This window comes from Anolis sagrei, chromosome 4 (assembly GCF_037176765.1).
Source record: "Anolis sagrei isolate rAnoSag1 chromosome 4, rAnoSag1.mat, whole genome shotgun sequence".
Taxonomy (NCBI): Eukaryota; Metazoa; Chordata; class Lepidosauria; order Squamata; family Dactyloidae; genus Anolis; species Anolis sagrei.
In genome coordinates this window covers 185466124-185488166 of record NC_090024.1, presented here as the reverse complement: position 1 = coordinate 185488166, position 22043 = coordinate 185466124, and the positions used below count along the sequence as shown (strand labels likewise).

The 22043-nt window shown below is 41.1% G+C and overlaps 1 protein-coding gene across 7 annotated transcripts in view; it reads right to left on the bottom strand.

Annotated features, from left to right (window-relative positions):
- INAVA (innate immunity activator) overlaps positions 1-21569 on the bottom strand; it is a 62174-nt gene extending 40605 nt beyond the window's left edge. For 4 of the 7 annotated variants that reach the window (XM_060773212.2, XM_060773211.2, XM_067467967.1 and 1 more), the window contains exon 1: positions 3200-3377. The gene's annotated coding sequence lies outside the window, so the exon portion shown is untranslated. Of the gene's footprint in view, positions 1-3199; positions 3378-21094 lie in introns of those variants that run through there. The other 3 variants (XM_060773214.2, XM_060773213.2, XM_060773216.2) reach the window with 1 other exon arrangement.
- Between the last annotated feature and the right edge of the window lie 474 nt (positions 21570-22043).

The following is a 22043-nucleotide window of genomic DNA, read 5'->3' as shown; positions in this document are numbered from 1 at the left end:
GTACCTCATCAACAAAGTTTTACTGATTTGGCACCCATTCCTTATTCCATCCTCACTAGAGACTATGTGTTCATTGTTTATGCTATTCAAAGGGAACAACTCTTGAAGCTTTAATTGTTAATTCAAAGTAAGACATTGTTTCCAATTAGACTACAAGTTTTAAATGCGAATACAAAGTAAGACATTGTTTTCTTTAGAATGGCCAGCAGAAGTCTCTGAGATATGCCAAGACCAGAAGCAGCAACAATTGCTGGAGGAGTTCCCTAAGGCCCTTTCTACACTGCCATATAATCCAGATTATCAAAGCAGTTAATCCACATTATCTGCTTTGAACTGGATTATTTGAGTCTACACTGCCATATAATCCAAGTCAAAGCAGATAATTTGCCACAAATACTGAAAAGCAATCGACAAAGAGAGGAACTTGAGGCCCTTAGGAGCATGACTTACACATCAGTGGAGTAGGCACTGGAGGCACTGGAGGTTGCTAAGTCAGCACGATGCAGGTGTGCACCTGCTGACTGAGGACCACAAAGTATTGAAGACCATGGATAATCGCATTATGTAGTCATGTTTGAGGAAAGGAGCTCTGGTGGCATAATGGGTTAAACACTTTTGCTGGCTGAACTGCTGACCAAAAAGTCAGTGGTTCAAATCCAGGGAGTGGCGTGAGCTCCAGCTTCCCATACGGGGACATGTGAGAAGCCTCCCAAGTGAACTTAGGAAGGCTGAGAACCACTGCCTTAGTAATAAGAGTCTGCCACTGCTGACCTGTCACTAAAGAGAAGGGCAAGTGAACTTAGTACCTGTTCCAGTGGCAACAGTTGAAGGGTCTTCAGGTCAGCAGCGTGGGAATAGGGCTGCTGCTTAGCTAGTGCCCCCAAACATTTTTTATGTGTCAGGAACGACTTAAGAAACTCAAGTTGCTTCTAGTGTGTGAGAATTGGCCGTCGGCAAGAATGTGCGCAGGGGATGCCCAAATGTTTTGATGTTTTAGCATCCCTGTGGAAGGCTTCTTTCTTGTCCCTGCATGGGGAGCTGGAGCTGACAGAGGGAGCTCATTCACACTCTCCTTGGATTCAAACCTCTGACCTATTGATCTTCAGTCCTGCCGGCACAAAGGTTTAACCCGTTGTGCCATGGAGGCAATGTCAGGCTATGTCCCCTGCAGGCAGACATAAAATGATTGCATAAGTTATGGAGACCAGAAGGAACTCAGCACATACATAGCTGCATTCTTTATTATTAGGGGGCATAACCAAATGCTTAGTAATTACCCTCACTCTCCTCCAGGCTGAAATGCCATGGGAGCTTCAGTAGCAATATAACAGTATGGTATAAGATCCGGTTGTCCCCTGGGCAATGTCGTTGCAGACAGCCAATTCTCACACACTAAGTTCACTTGCCCTTCTCTTTAGTGACAGGTCAGCAGTGGCAGCCTCTTACTACTAAGGTAGTGGTTCTCAGCCTTCCTAATGTTGTGACCCATTAATACAGTTCTTCATGTTGTGGTGACCCTCAACCATACAATTATTTTCATTGCTACTTTTCGCTGCTACTTCATAACTGTAATTTTGCTACTGTTATGAATCGTACTGTAAACATCTGATATGCAGGATGTATTTTCATTCATTGAACCAAGTTTGGTACAGATACCTGATATGCCCAAATTTGAATATTGGTGGGTTGGTGGGGGGTGGGGCGGGTTGATTTTGTCATTTGGGAGATGTAGCTGGGATTTATAGTTAACCTACAAACAAAGAGCATTCTAAACTCCACCAATGATGGAACTGAACCAAACTTAGCACACAGAACTCCCATGACCAACAGAAAGTACTGGAAGGGTTTGGTGGGCATTGACCTTCAGTTCTGAAGTTGTAGTTTACCTACATCCAGAGACCACTGTGGACTCAAAGAAGGATGGATCTGGACCAAACTTGGTACGAATATTCACAGCCTCTGAGGATGCCTGCCATAGATGCAGGCAAAACATCAGGAGAGAATGCTTCTAGAACATTGCCATACAGCCTGAAAAACCTACAACAACTGATTGATTCTGGCAATGAAAGCCTTCAACAATACATCAATACTCAGTAAGCCCAAATGTGAACACTGATGGAGTTTGGGGAAAACAGACTTGGCATTTCGGAGTTGTAATTGCTGGGATTTATAGTTCACTTACAATCAAAGAGCATTCTGAATTCCATCAAGGATAGAATTGAGCCAAACTGCCCACACTGAACCCCCATACTGTGTTTTCTGATGGTCTCTGGAGACCCCTCTGACACCTCCTCGTGACCTCCCCAGGGGTCCCGATTCCCAGGTTGAGAAACGCTGTCCTAAGGAAAGGGCTTCTCAGTCACGTCACAAAGTTCCAGTGTTCACTGCAACCATTTAGTTCTAAAGCATATATTTTTATTTTTTCACTCAATCTCGCAGAATCCCTCCTCTGAGGTGGGTGAATGGTGAATGTCCATCCATGCTGGTTGGAAGGATTCTGGGAATTGTAGTCCGAAATAAATCTTTCCAAGCAATACTTGAAATACCACTTCCTCTCCATCTTGTCATTCAAGCCACTAAAAAAAGGGATGGAAACAAAAATTGTCTTTTGTCTGTTCTTTCTCAGTCCTGACTCTATTCACTTGGATGTCTTCGCATACCCAACCTTCAGCCCAGGAATGTTCCCTGTTTTCTAGATACAGAAACCAATTAAGAGAACAACAGAGAAACATCTTGCTGAAAAAGCTTCAGTGCTCTTTCTTGCAGAACAGCCTTCCTATAACAAAGTAATAGCTATACAGGAAATTATAGACAGCCTGCATGTAGTTTATCTGACTATCACACACATATGAAAACTACAACTGGCCTGAGTAAAAAAAAATGCATAAGTAACACATGACAAGCTATATGTCATAGTGGTCAACTCTTCATACAGAATTTGTAATGAGTGAAATGACCCATATAGGAAATGGAAAGATATTTTAATCAAACCTCCAATTTAAATCATCGCCCCAACATTAATAAATTCATGAAAGTAACCAGCAAATGTGATTCCACCCCTATGAACATCAAGAAGCTAGAAACACCCATCATTAAAAGTTCAGACAATATTTTATAACAGATTTGATTACAAAGGTCTTCAATAAATGGCTATTCTCTCTCCCATTCAGTATAAAAGAAAGTCTACAGACTCTCTTACCTGCTGGTCTGAGTCCCTGATTCAGCAATTGGTTTTGAGAGAAATCAGTGAAAGGAAACTCTGACAGATTTATTCCAGTGCCTGATATCCAAGCCTGGTACTGAATTTTCTGTGTTCACACTTCCGAAACCTTGGCTGCTTCCCTCTTCCAAGTGCTGTCTTGCTCTGGCTATGCCAAAGAAACTGTGCGACTTGTCTTGACTTGAGTCAGAGGGGAGGGGCAGGTGAGCAATACCTTCTCAGTCCCGGTAGAATCAACACAGCCAAGTCCTTCCAGGCGCAGAAGGACAAGCCGACACATGGCACTCGAGGGGAGGGACTTTGCAAAAAAGCTTCTTGCAAAAGACAACCAGGAATCCCCTCCGCCCCTTAACCAATTGATAGAAGAAAGTAGAAATATTGTGATCATAGCCAGGCTAAGACTAAGAATGTTTTTTGCACATTTGCAGGGAAACTGACTTTTTATTAAAACTTCCTATGAAATAAACATGCTCTGAGCCTTTCTTTGGCATTTCATTAGAACTTAAATTAGAACACCCCCCCCCCCCCACCGCCCCATATCAGGAGCAACTTGAGAAACTGCAAGTCGCTTCTGGTGTGAGAGAATCGGCCATGTGCAAGGGTGTTGCCCAGGAGATGCCCAGATGTTTTGATGTTTTACCATCCTCGTGGGAGGCTTCTCCCATGTCCCCGGATGTGGAGCTGTGACTTGTCAGTCTTCAGTCCTGCCAGCAAAGGGTTTGTGTGCTTTCAAATTGCCTGTCAATGTATCCCATGGGTTTTGTGGGGTTTCTTGGGAAAGGAATACTTAGAAGCAGTTTCGCCTGTTCCTCTGACATGCAACCTACAGCGCCTTGCAATCTCCCATCCAAATACTAATTAGGGCTGGCCCTACTTAGTTTCCAAAATCAGATATGACCTAGTGCCTTTGGTATTTAAGCTTTTCCTAATAACTTTAGGCGGCACTTTTTGCAAAATGATTTTTAAAGCAAACATGGTTTGGCCATTGAACTACAACTCTGAAAAAAAGGCTTGAATCTGTGCTTGATCATGGAAACTGAGTGTGTGTTCTTGGTGAAGTCACACTCTCCCAGCCTCAGAAAAAGGCAAAGCCAAGACCCTCTCAACAAATATTGCCAAGTAAAACTCATGATAGATTTGTCTTAGATCACTGTAAATAAGAAGTAGCTTGAAGGCATACTATAACAACATTTTGTATTTTGGTAAAGACTGAGAGTATAAAAACAAATAAATCTGTCATTCAGACACATAACAAAGCCATGACAAGTGGTGAGTGTTAAAAAACCACAGCTTTCAGAGGATAATTTACAGCAGAGAAGCATTGATATAAGTGTACACAATACATCCTTCTACCTGCTACAGTATGTTCACTGCAATTGCTGCTTTGCCCATGGGATCCTAGATATTTTCCTCCTAAAGCTGCTTCACTCTACTACAGTGGTTCCCAACCTGTGGTTCATGGACCATCAGTGGTCCGCAAGAACCAAAATATGGTCTGCAGTCTCATCATTCCTACACCATTGCCTCAAAATCTTTCTTTTGTGAGGCCTATGTTCTGCAATTAAAAAGTCACAGGTCAGGAATAGCTGAGAGAGTTCAAAAGGACACACAAATCAGGGAAAGAATGACAAGAAAAATAATTCAAAAGCAGGAATGCTGTTTCCTCAATTTAAACTATTGCAGACATAAGGGTGTGGAAGCCAAGCCAAGCATTATCACAGCCAGCTTTAATCCAGATATTGCAATAAACACTGTGCAGTAGGGCAGGGTTCATGTGAGTGCATACTGTTGTCTGAACCATGCGCATTACAATGAAGAAGGACAATACTGTCTAAGCAATAGAATACGGAAGACCAAATCCTGAATGAAAGAGTGTAAAAGCCCTGGTCCGGGTGCCAGGTTCTGGACAAATTAAGGAGTGATCAGTGTTATCAGGGAGCTATTAAAATTTATTTAAATATGTTGCCTCTTAACGTGTGTGTGCCTTCACTTTGCCTGCTGGCATGAGAACCTCTTGCATTTCAGAGATTTCTTAGACAAATAAGGCAATTTTGTCATTTCCTTCCCTGAAATATAGCTTACAGAACCTGGGATTCATTGGTGCTCTCCCCACTTAGCTACCAAGATCTGATGAAACTGGCACCTCTGAGGTATTTAGAGTCCTATCCCAAATGTATGTATAGATGTGACACCAAAATCAAAGCCCCCTTCAATATGGTACCACATTTCACCATCACCAGGTGTGTCCATACCATATACTAGCGTTTCTCAAATTGTACTCCTCCAAGTCTTTTGGACCAGCTCCCAGAAATCCCAGCCATCTTACCAGCTGCTAGGAATTGTGGGAGCTGGAGTCCAAAACATCTGGAGGAACACAGTTTGAGAAACACTGCCATAAACTATAGCAGTGATCTGGAAAGAGAATTGAACTATTCCCCCATCAACTATCCACAAGCCTGCTCACCACTATTATTTATTGTATTTATTGTATTTATATACACTTTTCTCACCCCTAGGGAGACTCAAAGTGGTTCCCAACATAAACAATGGCAAAATTCAATGCCTTACACATATAAAAACATCACATATCAAATCAACCATATATAGCAATAGCTTAAAACCAATAAAACTATAAAACTATAAACAACAACCACAAATGCAACATAAAACTTTTAGGCCTTGCATCGATCCTGAAGTTATCTTTAATTACTACTACTACTACTAATAATAATAATAATAATAATAATAATAATATTTATTTATACCCTGCCACCATCTCCCCAATGGGGACTCAGAGCGGCTTACATGGGGCCAAGCCTGGACAACATATTACAAAAAGATAAAACCAGAACATAAACAATAAAGAACATCATCAAAATTACATAAAAGAAAAAAATTAAACACAGTCATAAAATAGCATTTCAATAAGCACAATCACAATAACAATGGGCAGGCCACATGTACAGGATAAAATGATTAAAAGACTTTAATGAGATAAAAATAGGAGCAAGTTATTTGCAGGGAACTCATAAAAACACACAGAGTTGTGAAGCTAATTACTTCCATGTTTCCATATTCCTGTCATTCACTGAATGCCTTATTGAATAACCAGGTCTTAAGTTGCTTCCTAAATGTTAGGGGGGAGGTGGCCAATCTAATCTCAGTGGGGAGGAAGTTCTACAGTCGAGGAACCACCAACAAGAAGGCCCTGTCTCTCGTCCCCACCAATCACACCTGCGAAGGTAGCGGGGCCTAGAGCAGGACCTCCCCAGCAGAGCTTAGTGTTCTAGCTGTCTCATAAAGAGAGGTGCACCCAGACAGGTATGTGGTATGAATGTGGTATTTTTTACCACATTCATTGCTGACATGCTTCTCCTCTGTGCTGCTGCTGTTTATCCATTAGTTATGCTTCTGCTACAATGACCAATATTTTTCAACTATAAACACTATAGTCAAGGGTAACAATGCTTGGAAAAGTAGAAATTCTAGACCACAATATCCAGAATCCTCCAACGATCAGTGCCGATTGTCAAGGGGATCCTGGGACTTACATTCCAAGAAAATAACTTTCTCCCCAGATCTACACATGATCAATTTGGACTGGAATGGGAATTTATTGGGCCTGTCTCATTTCCATTTAGACAGCAAAATCCCATAAGTCAGTTCGGTCAATATTCATATCATGCAGATAAATCAAAGAACAGTCAGAAAGACACAGGCTCTGGTTTTTATTGTGTCAGGAACAGGGACAGGGGAGACAATGGCAAAGAAGATATTAATTCCCATAGTTACATTGTTACCATATATTGATCAATGCCTAACTCACTGTATGTTGATGAAGGCAATAACCAATACTATCACAGAGAAACTGAGATATCTACGGGTATCTAATGAAGGGATATTGCATGGTTACAATTTTTAAGACTTCTGAGCCAGCAGTGTAGCCAAAATAGTCAGAACAGGGCCTAGGCCTATACACACACAATATTCCTGCATGGCACAGATCCAATCACCTTCTTCCTTGTGAGTTCCTTCCTCTTTTTTCATTATGCATCAGAAATAGTAAAAACACTGGCATAGATTCCCCACCTTTGCAGCTTCCTTGATATTCTGGGCTTCTTGTCTGAACATCCTTCTGCTCAAACACTAGGGAGGACTTGTCATGAGATGCTATATCTGTGGTTGGCCACAACAGAACTTGGCATCTTCTCAGTGAGATATGTTCAAGTCCAGGCTGGCTATCAGAACATCTTGGACAGGAAGGAGTCTAAAAGGACTCCCTGTTCCTACTAAGCCTTATTTAACTAACAAGGTCTTACTGTCTCTGCCATGTTCATGGATCCTTGGTTGTTCTTTGGACTTGTCTTTTAGCTTGATTTCCAGTTCTGTCTCTTGGTTTGTCTCTCAGTCCTGAATTGTTCTTCAATCCTTCTGATTGAAGCTGAGCTGCTTCTTGCCGCTGCCTTTTATATATCCTGTGGTTCTGAGTTAGAATTTCAGTTCTTGACTGCTATATAACTCCAATTCCCTGGCTCAACTCTGTTTGCTTCACACAGTCCAGTTCTGATAAGACCATCAATGAATCTGGGATTCAGAAGACCAAAGTCCAACTTTGTGCTCATCAGTGGACTCACTCTGAGCAAATCAATTCTCAGTCCTATTTCTCCAAGTGGAAAACAGGAATAACCTGTTTTGTAGTGACGTCCCAAATATGAATATGAAGGGAATTGCAAAATATTTTCAACTTAAAATGCCATATAAATTATTTTAATTGTGGTGATCAATCAGAACAACTGTTCTTACTTCAACAAATAATTTGCATTTCAATTAGGCACCAACACCAGATGTGCAGAACAAACAAAATCTTCATCCTGGGAATTGTATTTACTCTGTCGTTGGTCTGGTCTCTATGTATAGCTGAATAAAATTTGAAATGTGATGTTTATTCAGATGAACAAATCCTCAGAGCTTGCTTATGACAGTTCAAGGTAAAATGCCAGTGCAGATTTGCAGTAATTTTCCCTTCTATTCCGATGTGTACAAAATAGAAGCTACAGCTAACATTTAGGCTTATCAATATCACTGAGCTTTTAAGAGTAGCCATATAGTTAAGGCAGCTGGGTTTTCCCCATGAGATGTATAATGGCTATGATAATAAAGGCTAGGAATTATGTTCAAAAGGATGGAGAATTTATGTCACAAGGGATACAAACATGGGCAGGCAAACAAACTGAGCTTTAATCCAAATAATACTGTTTTGGTTTGGGCTGGTGGAGCTAGTCTGAATAGCCAGCAGGTTCTGAATAAGGCTTTATTTCCCTCATAAAAAGCAGATTTGAAAAATGTACATTAAATTGAAAACTGTTTATAGATCAACTGGTGCCAAGTGTAGTGCTGTACCAGTGACAACTTTCCTAAAGATAAAGCTTACCACACACACCTATAGTTACAGGAAGAGTAGATTATTATTGAAATATATGCTACACTGTGAATCACCTCGGAGATTTAGATAGTCTGTGAAGTCTATGCTCTCAGTCCCAACACTCTCATAAGCGCGACTGGTGGGAACGAGAGACAGGGCCTTCTCAGTGCTGGCTCCTCAGCTGTGGAACTCCCTCCCCAGCAACAGTAGATCAGCCCCCTCCCTCCTAGCCTTCAGAAGGAAATGAAAAACCTGGCTCTGGAATCAGACATTTAAAGAATAGCACAGTGCAACAATAGATTGGAATATGTGCAATGATTACGGAACGGCCTTGGATTATGATTTTTGGATGGTGGGATTTAACACTAATCTAATGCTTTTAAATGTCAAATGTATTTTAATTCAATTGATTTTAAACTTAATGTTTGCATATGTTCCAAGGCATTGAATAACTGCCATATGTACGCTGCCTTGAGTCCCCTTCGGGATTGAGAAAGGTGGGGTAATAAATAAGGTAAATAAATAAATGCACGGATCTGTCACTGAAATCTAGAAACTTCATTGCTCAAAATGCAGCAATTAGACTGCTGGTAAGGTCCTGAATTTTTGTCTGTCTCTTCTCTCCCCCCTCCACTCCTATAGTCACTTCCTCTCTGTCTAATCAAGAGTGTATCTACACTGTAGAACTATTGCAGTTTGACATCACTTTAATTGCTGTGGCACAATGCTACTGAATCTTGGGAGTTGTCATTTGCTGAAGCACCAGCACTCTTTGACTGAGAAGGATAAAAGGCTTGCAAAACTATAGCTGTCATGATTCCTAAGCATTGAGCCATGGCAGTAGGAGCCCCCAGTGGTGCAATGGGTTGAACCCTTGTGCCAGCAGGACTGAAGACCGGACAGGTCACAGATTCGAATCTGGGGAGAGTGCGGATAAGCTCCCTCTGTCAGTTCCAGCTTCCCATGTGGGGACATGAGACAAGCCTCCCACAAGGATAACAAAAAAAAAAAAAAAGAATCAAAACATCCTGGTGTCCCCTGGGAAGTGACTTGCAGTTTCTCAAGTTTCTCCTGACATTAAAAAAAAAGCCATGGCAGTGGAAGTGGTGTCAAATTGCATTAATTCTACAGTTAGTTTACTACTTTTTACCCAGAAATCATCTGAAGCTTAATGTGTCAAACACAGGCTTACCTTTGCACATTGTATAGAATGGATCTTTATATGCTATTGAAGGAACGAACAGAGAATTTTTACAGACACATGTTTTTCTCCTAGCACATGGTAGTATTTTGTCAATTGCCTTGTGATGAGAATCATATGGCATTGTATTGTGGAACAGATGCAACACATATTCAGCTCTCAAAAATAATTCCCGGCAATCTGAAATCTTGGCTGCTTTGTAAATGTTAGTAACAATATATTTTTTTTAAAGAGGAACCCCTTTGGATCATGTGTGTTTAGTTTTTGAGAATTACATAGGAAACTGCTCTTGCCGTATTACCCTAATAAACATCTTGCAAAAGCAGCATTCTCCATCCTTCATCTACTGCTATGCATTTGATCCCGAATGCCAATAAAAATATTAAAGGCGGGAGACTTCAGTTAGCAAGTTCTTTCACATGCTGCCAAGTTGCTCCACCACAGCTTTGTGGTGATGTTCAGAAAAAGACAAGAAAAAGGACAGCCTGTATTTTCCAGTATGAAGCAATGAGAAATGCTTCACTCTGTTAAAATGTTTGCTGGTAATGCAGGTTTTAAAGGAGCCTTGTCAGGAAGTACAAGCATGCTAGAGCCTCCGAAGTAAATGTTTGCCTAATAATCAATGATAAGATTATCCCACCCTGACAATTTCCCACTTCCCAAGTACTTTACAAGGCATTTAGGAACAATACCTGGGATCTAACTTACCTCCTGATGAAAGAAAGTCAAGGTCTTTTGAAAATGGTTTAGATAACCTTCTGCTCTGAAGTGTGGGCCTCTTTCTTTGGGTCTTGCCCGGAAAAAAAAGCAATAGGTTGTATAGCAAATAAGCCAGAGAAGTATATTTAATCAGGACCAATACCCATTCAAAATGCAGTGTGTATAGTTGCTGCTTATTTCTTTTTAACTTGATGAATAAACCAGAATAACTTTTGTCTCCCAGGTTTCTCTCAAACATGTGTTTCTTGATACTGAGAACTTGAGCAAAGTTCAGAAGTTACTTTTTTGGACTACAAATCCTATATACCCTCCCGCCAGACAGAATGGTACACTATCAATTCTGGTGATTGACATTTTGACCATTTTAACCACCCAGGAAACATATTGTGCATGGCACAAATAATCTCCTCTTCCTCATGATCTCTTAATTGAAACCCAACACTGGTACAGAGTGCAAACATCCCCTACAAGTCAACTAACCATACATGTGAAACTCTTCTTATGGATCGTGGTTCTTCCAGCAGCATCCTCATCATAACTGCTTCCTAAAGAAGGTTCGTGAAGTTTTATTGGACGCCTTATAGCGAGGGTCCTCAAACTAAGGCCCGAGGGCCAGATACAGCCCTCCAAAGTCATTTACCCGGCCCTCGGCTCAGAATCAACCTAATTCTGAAATGACTTGAAAGCACACAACAACAACAATCCTATCTCATCAGCCAAAAGCAGGCCCACACTTCCCACTGAAATACTAATAAGTTTATATTTGTTAAAAATTATCTTCATTTTAATTACTGTATTATTTTTAAGTGTTTTTTGCACTACAAATAAGAGTGTGCAGAGGAACTCATTCATGTTTTCTTCAAATTATAATCCGGCACTCCAACTTTTTGAGGTACTGTGACCTGGCCCTCTGTTTAAAAAGTTTGAGGACCCCTGCCTTATAGCATTTGTGGGGAAACCTTTGACTCTCCAGAAGTTTTGCACTACAGTTCCCAAATTGCCTCAACACTGGCTATGTAGCTCTTCTGGGCATCGTGAATCAAAACCATCCAGAGATTTTGTGTCTGTGTCAGGAGCAATTTGAGAAACTGCAAGTTACTTCTGGTGTGAGAGAATTGGCCATCTGCAAGCCCGTTGCCCAGGGGATGCCCAGATGTTTGATATTTTACCATCCTTGTGGGCGGCTTCTCTCATGTCCCCATGTGGGGAGCTGGTGCTGATGGAGGGAGCTCATTCGTGCTCTTCTATCGGTCTTTAATCCTGCCAGCACAAGGGTTTAACCCATTGCACCACTGGGGGTTCCTATCCAGAGAGATAAAAGTCTGTAAAACAACTAACAAAATATTGTTCCTTGATGTCACCAGAGGGCGCTGGTATGAGAAGTTTTCTACAGAGTTGGGTTCTGCTTGGAAGGATTGAAGCTTACATGCTTTTAAAAATTATTCTGTAAATATAGTGACTTTCTCAAATTGGAAAAAAATATTTTTGGACTACAAACCTCTAGAATCTGTCCAGTGGCTATGCTGGTTGGAGGATTCTGGAAGTCTGAGGGGGGGGGGGGGGGGGGGGAGAACGTCTGAACTTTGACTGCTAGACAAGTGGTCAGCTTCTTTTGCCTCGATAATAGGTCTGATGTTTCTCAGTGGACCACAATAAGCCCCACGAAATATATTAAGAAAGTAGCACAAGAGAAAGCAGCTCCTTAACTTTCAGAAATGTTGAGAAGGCTGCTACTCCTGTTAACCTAATGAAAATAAAGAGATGTAATTGCTCAATGGCACAATTTGGCGGAGAAGAGAGAGAGGTGACTCCACTGAATCTTTCTCTTCAATCCAATAACCCACAGGCATGACTGTGTTTTAGAAATTTAGAAATTTTTAATTTTATCAATCAATGTTCTTCATGGTTGTATTCAGTCAAATTGTGCACTGTTTTGATGATATGTAACTCTATTTTATGAGTGGCTCCTTGAGTGCTTTGTTAGCTGCTCCAAGTCCCTTCAGGGAGATGGTGGCAGGGTACAAATAAAGTTTTATTTATTATCTTTATATTGTTTCCACGACATTTATCTATCTATCTATCTATCTATCTATCTATTTATTTATTTATTTATTTCCATGCTTGTACTCGCCTTTCTCTACCCCGACAGGGGGACTCAAGATGGCTTACAATGGCACAACATTGTGCCTCAACACAATCACCTAAACATTTCAAAAATTGCAACGTATTAAACAGAGTTGAAACAGATTTAAAAAGTTAAAATCTTAGAAAACATGCCATCCAAGTTCATGGTCCGAATCTGTTCCATGGTCAATTGCACAAGGTTTTGATTAAAAAATACTGCATTGCCTTAATTTCCAGAGCCAGGTTTTGACTCTTTTCCTAAAGGCTAATAGGGAGGGAGCTGCTCTGATGTCACTAAGGAGGGAGTTCCACAACTGAGGGGCCACCACTGAGAAGGCCCTGTCCCTCATCCCTGCCAGCTGCACTTGTGAGGTCAGTGGGACCAAGAAAAGGGCCTTCCCAGAAGATCTTAATCTACGTGCTGGTTTGTAGGGGATGATTGATACGTTCGGACAGGTAGGCTGGGCCGGAACCATTTACAGCTTTATAGGCTAAAGCCAGCACTTTGAATTGTGGTCGGTATCAAACTGGCAGCCAGTGGAGTTGACGCAACAGGGGAGTTGTGTGCTCCCTGAGCGCCCCTCCAGTGAGCAACCTGGCTGCCGCTCGCTGGACCAGTTGGAGCTGCTGAATAGTCTTCAAAGGCAACCCCATGTAGAGTGCATTGTAGTAATCTATACAGGATGTAACCAGAGCATGGACCACTGTGGCCAAGTCAGACTTCCCAAAGTATGGGCGCAGCTGGCGCATAAGTTTTAACTGTGCAAAAGCTCCTCTGGCCACTGCTGAAACTTGTGGTTCCAGGCTCAGTGATGAGTCCAGAATCATTCCCAAGCTGCGAGCCTGTACCTTCAGGGAGATGCCTAATTTTTTCAGAATCCAAGGGACAGATGTCCCTGTTTTGACTTACTTACAAATTCAACTTAAGAACAAACCTTCAGAAACTATTTTGTTTGTAATGTGGGGACTGCCTGTAATTACCAACTTTGCTTCCTACAGCTGTGGGAGGAAAACTAGCAGGGGATTTAGGGAGTTACCACTCTAAAAATCCTTTTTCCAAGTCTTACTGTTTCCAAAGGAATTTCCTGGGGCAAACTGGTTAATTGTCACTAGCTGCTGTCAACTTTGACTTATGGCAACCTCATGCATGAGCGACCTTTAAGTCACCCTGTCCTCAAGAGCTCTGCTCAGGTCTTGCAGGCTCAGGGCAGAGGTTTCCTTGATTGAGTCTATCCATCTGGAATGTGGCTTTCATCTTTTTCAAATGCCTTATGCCTTACCAAGCATTACTGTCTTTTTTAATAGTCCACAATATCTGTAGAACTCTTCTTAAGCAGCATGTTTAAAATAAATTGATTTTCTTCCTATCAGTTTTCTTCACTATTTAGCTTTCACAATCATACATAGAAATGGGAAAGATGATGCCATGGACAGTGTTCATTTTAACATTCAGTGATCTATCTTTACACTTCAGGATCTTATCTAGTTCTTTCACAGCTTTGTAGCAATCTCCATTTCAGTTAATGACTGAGCCAAGGAATTAAAAATCTTGAACTATTTCAATATTTTTGAGTGGGGTCTGCTTTAAAATTAAAAAAATAATCTATAGTCATTTTTTTTCAATTTCTTCTTTGACATTCTTCAATAATTGTTCTAAGACTCCCCTATTTTCTGCTAGCAGTATGGTGTCATCTACATACCCTACATTGATGTTCCCTCTCCAATTTTCACACCATCTTCTAAGTCTAATCCTGTTCAACATACAAGTTAAACAGATAATGTGATAAAATGCAGTTTTGCCTAACTCTCTTGCTAATTGAAAACCACTCGATTTCTCCATATTCTGCCCTAATAGTACCTTCTTGTCTCAAATACAGGTTATTCTCAGGACAATCGGAAGATATAGCATACTGGCTTTTAACAGGATCCACATTGTTCATGATTTGTACGAACAAAGATTGGTACCACAGCTGACAAAATGACCACATTGAGGAAAAGAGTGACCACACCTATTCAAAAAGATTTCTGTTGCATATTCTTTTCTGCTGCATGAAGAAAACTACATTCTGTGTTAAATGTATGTGAGTGTTTTTGTTTTAATAACAGCAACAATCAAAACCAATACTACAAATCATAGAGAGGGATTTTTATCATCCCCATCCTCAACTATTGTTTCTGTAGTAGCTTCTCTCTTGAAGAAATCGCAGTTTTCATTGGAGGAAGCAGCTGGATGGTTCAGTCATGGTTTAGTTCCTGATCAGGCCTCCACACTGTGGTTACAGCTGGATCGGATATACTGAAATATTTAACAAAATGTATAGTTTGACCATTATAAGAGTGATTGGGCAGGGCAGTTGACAGGCATGGAAACTGAAGTTAAACATTTTAGTTGCTTCTGCAAGTCCCACTTTGGTCCCTTACTATGGTGTGGCACAGACAGACATATCAGAGTTCAGCTCTGGATGAATACTGCAATTTCAGCATGAGGCTAATTAGCAAGTGCTCATTTAAGTTCATTATTACTATTATATAGTTCTGGGTTGACTTCAACATATTGCAGGCCTATCATAAGGTTCTCTTGACAAGATTTATTCTACAACTGGAAGAGTGTGGTTGACCCACTCTCCCAGCTGTACAATAAATCTTGTAACTTACCCAAGGTTACTCAGTGGGTTTCTAGGGCCAAGCAGGGATTTGTACTCTGGTCAGTAAAGTCATAATCCAACACTCAAACTACTATAACACACTGTCTCTGATGGGCAGTTTATCTTTTCTACAATGTCAGTCTTGAAAAACCTCACATTCAGGTGTACATAATGCCATCACACTTGCATTTATAGGATCACTTTACACACAAACTGGCTCTTTCATCTAAGTTACTACATAACTAAGTTACTTGACATTTATCACCAGAAGAATAGCTACAGGTGAAGAATTTTCTGAATTGTCCATAGCAAATAATAACACAAAAATGGTGTGGAACAACAGAGTTGTGCACCAAAGGAGGGACTAAGCACAATTATATTTATTTAATTTATTTGTATGATACTTTTTTTCCAAAACTGAGACCCAAGATGGTTTCCAAATCATGGATCTAAATCAGTGGTTCCCAACCTTTTTTTTTTTTTTTTTTTTTTGTCCAGGCAGCACTTGACCAGGGACCAGTCTCCAACATTAGTACCAAAGGGGTTGCAAATCAGTTTTTGGTCAACTTTAGATTTGGTTTGGTTATTTTGGGGTGCTGATTCAGAAAATTGCATTGGATAGACCACATCAGCTCTAGTTTCTGATACAGAACATATGCCATCCAGTAGTCATCATGTGTTCATCCACAGAAAACCATATTTAATAATCTAGAGCCATGGTCTCATGGCCCACCAGAAGGCTGCAACCCACAGGTTGGAAACCACTGATCTAAATCAAGCATAACTTGTGTCTGGTCACTAGTGCAATAAGAGCTTTGTTCCACTCCACCCTCATTGCAACTCTCGAGACGAAATGGGCTTTGCAGGGTACCAGGAACGGCAGCAACAAATACCACAACCTTTTACACATTCATTCCTTCTGGAGGAGCCCTTTCAAATGTTACATATTGTATCTCTTTCAATAAGATAACGGGGATCACCTTGATACAGAGGTACAATTAAAACAGCACACCTAAGATACATATGGGAAATACCGTTTTACATTTGGGGCTTTAGAATAAGTGTCCAACCAAACTTGCTTTGTTAACTTTTTACTGTGATTTAACAAAACAAAGACAACTGAGCATTGGATGGTGTATGTGAGATAGTCAAATGTGAGGACTGCAGAGAGACGCTGCCAGATAAAGAATCCGTTGATCTGCAAACAGCAGCCTTTTCTTTTGAGTACAGTACCCTGGCCTCTGGGAATTGAGTTGGATTCTCAGCCAACTCTTCCTCGCTTCTCTTTCAGCTGTCCCCTTGCCAATGGAAGCACTGTACAAAATAACTTGTGTCACACTGTGTCTTCCGGAAAGCTTTCCCAGATCTACTATGAGGAGGAAGCTTATCATAAACACCCCAATCATCCCAGTTGGCTTTTCTCCCAAAGAGCCATGTCCTATCTCTCTTCTCCCAGGCTCTGTCATCACAGGGAGCCTCACAGGAGGGAAATTCATAACACTGAAGGGATTCATCTCACTCTTTCCAATGGATGCCAGACGTGCCCTCTGCAAATAAAGAGCACTGAAGGACAAACACCCTTTTAGTGCCCCCTGCATGCAGGCCATCCATCATCCCATCAAGGCCAGGAGGAGAGGCCAACTCCTTTTGCTCCAGAAAGATAAAGCCTATCACAGCTGCATATCTGTCCAACTTCCCTGCCTATTAACCATGTTCATCTTCAATTAAAAGGATATGTAACTATTAATTTAAAGAGCTGTCTACCTGATCATATTTCAGGCATTCCAACTTCTATCCAAGCCAATTCCACAGCTACCAGGGGCTTCGGTGTGTATTTAAGCAATTGATAGTAGAAACTCTTAGCAAAGGAAGAAATGGGTGGTTTGATGGTTCATTGCAAAAGAATCTACCATATATTTTCACAACAGCTTCCTCAAGTAATGGTGCTCCAGTGTTTTGTACACAAGGGGTTTTGAGTGTATGGTACTAATCAGGAAAGCTGCAATAGATTATGAAAATGGTAAAAAGTGGAAGGGGGTAGTGACCCAGAGAAGAGGGTGTTGATCTTGATAGTTCTTGGAAAATGTCATTTTTTGGATTATAACTCCCAGAATCCCCCAGCCAGCAACTGAAGACTGGAGCTCTTAGAGGTCTTTTATTTGTATGGTCATCAAGATGCTACATTTCTCTAGTTCTAAGACACGTGTTTTGGTCAACATTAGATTTGGTTTGGTTATTTGGAGTGCTGATTCAGAAAATTGCATTGGATAGACCATATCAGCTCTAGTTTCTGATACAGAACATATGCCATCCAGTAGTCACCATCTGCTCTCCCACAGAAAACTATATTTAATAATCTAGAGCTGATGTTAGTAGTAATATTTTGTGGGCAATCTGCCTCTCCCCTCCCGACATCCCTTGCGAGACCAGTTGCTCTTGTTGCCTCATGCTTTTGAGGTAATGGTGTAGTAATGGTGAGGCTGTGGACCATATTTTTGTTCTTGCAGACCACTGGTTGTCCACAGACCACAGGTTGGGGACCACTAATATATATATAGAGATGGGGGGGGGGAGAGCTTTCTTTCTGTTGGTGTACTGAAATTAGTGTTCATCTTACAATCAATAGTATCTCAGAATTGAAAAAATACAGTAAATTGAAGTTGGTTTTCTAGCAAATAAAATCAAAACACGAATAGGGGTCTGGTGGTTAAATTTCTTACATTTTTCATGAGCAAGTATATTAAGGAATAAAAGAGCTCTTGCAGTACCTTAAGCCCCTTCTACACTGCCATTTAAGCCATATGATCAAAACAGAGTCTACATTGCCACATAATCCAGTTCAAATCATATAATCTGGTTTTTATATGGCACTGTAGATGGAGCCTTTGAGATGAACTGAGGCCCCTTCCACACAACTGAATAAAATCCCATATTATCTGCTTTGAACTGGAATATATGGCAGTGTGCACTCAGATAACCCAGTTCAAAGCAGATACTGCGGGATTTTCTGCTTTGATATTCTGGGTTATAGGGCTGTGTGGGAGGGCCCCGTGAGAATGAAGTTGAGAGCACATGATTTCAGAGGCTGGGGGCCCTTCCATACAGCCTTAAATCCTAGAATATCAAGGCAGAAAATCCGACAAGACGTATTTTGAACTGGGTCACTGAATCCATACTCAGATAAAGTGGGATTTTCTGCCTTGATATTCTGGGATATAGGGCTGTGTGGAAGGGCCCCCAGTCACATACTTGCAGTGGTTAGTCCAAAGTTTTCATGGTTACTGTCTAAAGAGCTATCCCAAAGAAATGTAGTTCTGTGGGGAAAGCGACATTTGAAAACATTAATCAATGGCAAATGTATTTTAGCACCGAGAAGAATTAAACTGCTGCAGATGTTTCTTATGTCCAGAAACAATTGTTTGTTCACATTCTTCTTCTTTTTCACATTCTTCTTCCAATTCTTTTCTTCTGGTTGTGTGACTAAGAGGATGATCCTTTTCCAACAAGTAGTTCCCTATTTTTTTCTTTTGTAACCAGAGATGAGAGAAATAACTTTTAAAAATCTTGATTCTGGAACTCACTGCTGGGCAACTCTGGGGGCCCTTCCACACAGCCCTCTATATCCCAGAATAGCAAGGCAGAAAATCCCGCAATACCTGTTTTGAACTGTGTAACAGTCTGGACTCAGATAACCCACTTCAAAGCAGATATTGTGGGATTTCCTGCCTTGATATTCTGGGTTTTATGGCTGTGTGGAAGGGCCCTGGGAGTTGTGCTTCAAAAGAGTAACTTCTCCAGAGAATTGTCAAAGGCTTTAATGGCCGGAATCACTGGGTTGTTGTAGGTTTTTTGCGCTCTATGGCCATGTTCTAGAAGCATTCTCTCCTGATGTTTCGCCCGCATCTATGGCAGGCATCCTCAGAGGTTGTGAGCCCACTATGAACCTCCTATGAACCTGCGTGATCCCTCCTCTTGCTCCTGCCTCCGTCACAAGCATAACTTGTGGGGACGAGGGAGAGGGCCTTCTCTGTGGTGGCCCCGTGGCTCTGGAATTCACTCCCCAGGGAGATTAGGCAAGCACCAACCCTGGCAGCCTTTAGGAAAAGTTTAAAACTTGGCTTTTCCAGTGTGCATTTGAAGAATGAATAACTAATTCCTATACCAGGTCCCGTCCCAGTGTCGATTTGTTTTTCTGATGCACTTTATCTCATCCCTCAGGGGAGATTAACCTCATTGTTTATCCCACAGAGTCTCTCACTAGACACAGCACTTTATCTACCTATCTCACCCACAGGTTTTACAATTTTTACCTTTCGCATTTGGCCCAGCTCACCCTTGTTAATCCTTGTACAGTTTTATACTCTGTTTTATTATGTTATTGTCACTATATTACCATGTCATTGTTTAGCATTTTCGCTTGATGTTATCATCTGTTTTTGTACGTATTTTATTTTATTTTGCCTTATTGTAATTGCTCAGGCTTGGCCCTATGTTAGTCACCCAAGTCTCTTTGGGAGATGGTGATGGGGTACAAAGAAAGTTATTATTGTTATTATTATTTGAAACACAACAGGATGAGTGCACAGCAAACAAGATCATGTATTGGAGAATAATGCATGCAGATCTCAATAAGATCTCAGATCCCACCCACCCCCCACCCCCCAAAACCAACTTTTCAATCTCTCCTTAAGTTTCAACTGTGACACTAATGTTTTGGCGATCTTGAAAGTGTCAGAAAACAAGCAGACAGGAAATCCATGATTTGATTCAATATACTAATTTCAAAAAAAATGATTAAAAGCCCAGTGCCAAAGGGTTTTGAGTAAATCCAGCATTTAAGGCATAAATGGGAGGATTTTTGTATGGAGACCGTGCCAGTTTTCATGATGAATTTTAAACTCACATCTTGTGTTCACTATATTTTAAGCTTTGTTCTGTGTATTTTAATATATGTATTTGTAGAAATATGTTTTATGATATGTATTTTATATAATGTTTATGATTTTATGTGTTTTAGCTATGTTGTGACCCACCTTGAGTCACAAGGAGAGGCGGGTAAGAAATAAAGATTATTATTATTATTATTATTATTATACTGACACAAAAACACAGTATGTCACTGCAAACGAGATATATGTGCTGGATTTCATATCACAAAATCACAAGTCGAATACTTCCCAAGCATCTAGGACTGTGTGATGTATTTTTGGACGATGTGCACAGATCCAAGTGAGGTGGCCTTTTGCAGTTGACAAATCGTGATTTTGTCAAAGATGATGATGATGATTATTATTATTATAGATGCAGGCAAAACATCAGGAGAGAATGCTTCTAGAACATGGCTATACAGCCCGAAAAACCTACAATAACCCAACTTCTCCAGATGCTGCTCATCAGTTTCCTTCTTCAAGAAGCATCAACCTACACACAATTTCCTCCTCAGCCATTTGCTGAGATTGTAGTACCTCTGGTAGTAGCAGGGACTCCAACAACAGGAGCTACTGGAAGAAGATCCTGCTTTTGTCTGCACTTTCCTTTAACCCTTGGTGCCCATCAAAGGATTTCAGGGGGGAAATTCCAACATAGTCAAAGAGAACTTCTGTGAACAAGCTAATGCCCAAGTTACACGAGAAAGGGATCTGTCCTTTTGTAAGAGTGCCTTGATTCCATCACATCTGTGCTTGTTTACACATATTTCCTCCCAATGGATAGAAGGTTTCATTTCACTCATCCCAAAAAGTTCTGCCCAGTGTTTCACTTACCTATTTAAAAGCAAGTCCTTCCATTTATTTGGCTTTCTGCTCTGTCCCTAAGGAGTGGAGGAAGGGGGGAGACGGCTGCTGCTGCTTCCTCCGTCTTCCAGGTTTCTCCTGCTCTTCTTGGTACTTTCCTCAAACTTCTTGAAGCTTTTCGTGCATTAGCGACATCCCCAAATGTGAAAAGATCCGAAGACATCTGTCCCTGGGGCAGACCACTCCCTGGGAGAAAATAGGGGAATCTCTCTCCTCAATGTGCTCCATTACAAAGGAATGGGGGGATTTCCAAGAATTCCCTGGGACATGTAGTGCAAAGACATCCCACGCTGCAAGATTCCCCTTTTTAAATTTGTTGATATTGCAGTTTTCTGTTAATTTCTGGTTTGATAAGGGGATAATCGCCTCCCCCTTTCTTATCCCATTTTCCAGCCCAGCTTGCTCCAGCCCTCGTGGTAGGAAAGAGTCATTTGCTGAATCAAAGCACTTCTTCCCGGCAATACAATGCCTCCCCTGTGGCGGATTTTTGTGCCGTGAGAACGTGTGAAAGAATGGCATCAGAGAGATCTCCCCAGAAGGAAAGTGTGCAGGGCAGCTGGCTATTAATGTCGTATTAGTGATGGATTAGCAGAAGGCTTTGCCAGATAGACCGAGCCTAGCTTGGCAAAACTAATAAGCTAGCTCACAGCAAGGGGCCAGGAATGCCTGCCTCCAAGTTCTTTGGACAAAGATGGGGAGGATATAATAGGATTCAGGGAAACAGAAAAATCCACAGGTGAATGTACTGCGTTGCTTGGGGTAGCCAAGTGATAGACTGGGGGTGCATCTTAACAGAGTAGTGAAGTGGGCCAAAACTAACAAAATGAAGTTCAACAGGGACAAATGCAAGATACTCCACTTAGGCAGAAAAAATGAAATGCAAAGATACAGAATGGGGGACACCTGGCTCGAGAGCAAT